Source organism: Brassica napus (genome assembly GCF_020379485.1).
Source record: "Brassica napus cultivar Da-Ae chromosome C1 unlocalized genomic scaffold, Da-Ae chrC01_Random_14, whole genome shotgun sequence".
NCBI lineage: Eukaryota > Viridiplantae > Streptophyta > Magnoliopsida > Brassicales > Brassicaceae > Brassica > Brassica napus.
The window spans coordinates 13,805-17,293 of NW_026014132.1; the positions used below are offsets into that span (position 1 = coordinate 13,805).

Consider the following 3,489-nt stretch of genomic DNA (forward strand, 5'->3'; position numbering starts at 1 on the left):
TTTTAATTTTCTTTAGTCTATCCGAGCACAAAGATAGTTTCATAAAATTATATGTAAACCAAACGAAAAAGAAAAGTGTTTTCCTATCCAATAAAGCAAAGGATCGCTTATGTTCGAGGAAAAAACTATGCATGGGTTTAGGATCTGTTCTTTCTTGCTGTTTGCTTATGATCAAGAATCTTTTACTTGTTGCATAAAATTAGAATATTTAATGTATAGCTAAGTTGGTGTATATATATACACAAATAAACATGCTCGATATTATTACAATCATTCATCACAATGATTAGAATAAAATTACCAACTCACAAACACCCTTTGTACCCTACGCCTTGGGTTAGCCGTTGCAAGGGTTGCCCTCGGAGAGGTGGTTACGTCAAAGACGGTTATCGTTGCTATGAGTGTGCTATTTCCTTTCACAAAGAATGTGCAGAGGCAATCTTAGAGATCCACCACCCATCTCATCATGCACATCCTCTCTCTCTCGTTTTTAAGAGGCGCGGACCGAAAAATTGTAAGTTATGTGGAGTATATTTGTATAATAGTAAATATTACCAATGCTCTATATGTGATTTCGTTGTTCATACGGCTTGTGCCAAAAATCCACCACCAATGTTATTGAATATCCCAAAGCCCATGAACACTCTCTTGTTATCGCAAAGGATCTTTCTGATTTCAAATGTGATTTTTGTGGAGAGGAAATTCAGGGTAGTTATCGTTACAGATGTTCTCCATGTAGATTGGAATTCGAAATCGGGTGTTCTATGCTTGCTTTAGAGATAGACTACCCATATCACCCTAAACACCCCCTTAAATTCCTCACCAAGGAAGAACATCATTTCTCTGATGGTAAATGTCTTATTTGTGGAGAAGAATTAGGATTGAAATTTTATCATTGTTCAATCTGTAAGTTTAGTGTGGATGTTAGTTGTGTGAGGGATCCTCCACCGCTTACAGTCTTATTTCCTAAGGCTCATGAACATCAACTCAGCCTTACACCAAGGAAAATATCTTTTGACTGTGATGCCTGTGGGATGGCGGGTGATCGGAGTCCTTATTCATGCCAACAATGTTATTTCATGATCCATCAAATCTGTATTGACTTACCAGAGATCATCAACGTCAACCGTCACGAGCATCGCCTTTCTAGACGTCTTCATCTAAGTCCTGAGAGTTGGGTATGCGGATTTTGTCACAAAAACGTTGACTGGTCTTATGGGGCATATTCTTGCTCGATTTGTCCTAATTATGTCATTCATTCTAAATGTGCAATACGAGATGATGTATGGGACAAGTTAGAACTGAAAGGGATACCAGAGAACCTCAAGATATCGAACCATTTAAGGTAATAGATGAAAACTTGATATGTCATTTTAGTCACAAGGAACATTATTTACAACTCAACGAGGAAGGTATCATATCCGGTGGAAGCATTCGTTGTGAAGCATGTGTCTTACCTATATATTCTCAAGCATTCTATAGCTGCGTGCAATGCAATTTCATTCTCCATAAAACATGCGCTAATCTTTCTAGAAAGAAACGACATTTTTATCACGACAAACCATTAACTTTAATATGTTGTGACAAGATAAAGCGTTATTGTAAATTGTGTGAAAAATATTCTGAAGGTTTCAAGTATACTGACTTTCAATACTTCAGTATTGATGTTAAGTGTGCCATGCTTTCTGAATCTATCATCCATGAAAGTCATCCATGCACCTTGTACTACAATAACAACACGTATATGGAATGCGCTTCTTGCAATAAACGGGACTGTCAATTGTTTAGTTGCGATGACTGCAGCTTTGGAATAGATAAAAGATGTGCTACTTTGCCAAAAACAACACAACACTGGTACGATGAACATCTTATATTTTTATGTTACAACAAAAACAAGAGAGGAGGAGAATATTGGTGTGATATATGCGAGGAACAAATAGATACCATGATCTGGTTCTACACATGTGATAGTTGCTGTGTCACGTTCCATACTGAATGTGTTCTCGGCGACTTTTCACGTTTTATGCCGGGACGGATAGTCACATGTATAAATTGGAGGATCAAAGCGATGCAAACCAGTCCGGGTTTCTTACCACGTTGTTACATTTGTCATACTCGACGCGCAGTTCCCTTTGTTTTAAACTTATGTAATCCCCAAAATAATGTTTTCATCTGTTCTTTAGAATGTTTACTCAGAATCTTATTACCTGAAGATTTGTATTTTCTTTTATATAGAGATGTAATAACATTCATATCTACGAAACAATGAATAAATACTGTGTGTGTGTGTGTGTTTTTTTTATAGATTTTTTTCGTGAAGCCATTTCTTACCCAACGGCCTTTCAAAGAAATCTTGGGCTTACTGAACTGAATCGACTCGTGTGTGTGTAAAAGAATCATTCATCATCATCAGTCAAAGAAACACTAATGGTAACTCTAGATCCGTCCAAATGTTCTCCATACTAAATTGATCTCTTCTTCACTTAGGATCTCCGTTTTTGTTGTTCCGGCGAGAAGGCGGCGAGTCTGATTGCGGTGGCGATGTAGCCGACTTTATCGGTGTTCACACTGACGATTGGCCTCGTCATTACCGCTTTCTTCTTCATGTAAGCTAAACTCGATCCGATCGGAACCCCAACTGATGTTATATTTGCTTGATTGGTATCAGCTTGTGGCGTTCTCAGTCCTGGATCTCTCTCCTCTTGTAACGTGTTCATTGTATTTAAAGCTTGATCAGCATTGCTATTTGCTTATATATATATAGTGTTTGGTAACAATGCATTCTCATGGAGTTGATGAATTATGTTGTGACTTATTTATTTAACTTTTGAACATGTGTGAGTTCTATATCCTGTCATGATGTATCGAAGTAAAGACTCTGGCATGTCAGTTACTGAATCAGTACTTTTGTAGGTTCACAGAATGTAAAATGATCGGTTTAGTTCATTACTAGACAGTTGGATTGTGTAATTCTCGTTTTTAAGCAATGAGCTTCAACCTCTAAGATGGACACGTGCCCTTTACATTAGTTTTTCCTTGGAGTCCGGTGGTCATATTGGACTCTTATTCACAGTTCTGGTATAGATTGAAGAAGTGATCAAAGTGTTGTATTTGTTCTTTCTTTCTCTCTAACTTACATGTTACACAACATTATTGATGCAGCTATGAAGCTACATCATCTAGGAAAACTGTAGCCTCAAGGTTTGAGCTCGCGGCTGCGGCAGTAGCATCTGTTTTCTTGGTATGGTTTCTTTCTTCGTCCTCTGAACTTTGTAATAGCTGTCTTAAACGCAATTTCGTGTGGTGAAATCAGTTTCTCTGGGTTAAATTGCAGGGATTTGGATCGCTTTTTTTGCTACTTGCTAGTGGTGTTTATGTCTGATCCTTCGTCCTCAATACTATTCCCAACTAGACAGAACTAGTTTCAATGAACAAAGATAGAACGCGATGAGACGATGACGATGGTAGGGCACTGTCAGGGAGATGGAT

The 3,489-nt window shown here is 37.9% G+C and overlaps 1 pseudogene; it reads left to right on the forward strand.

The window, feature by feature from the left end:
- The first annotated feature begins 269 nt into the window (after window positions 1–269).
- LOC125594605 lies at window positions 270–2,306 on the forward strand (annotated as a pseudogene).
- Window positions 2,307–3,489: the final 1,183 nt, after the last annotated feature.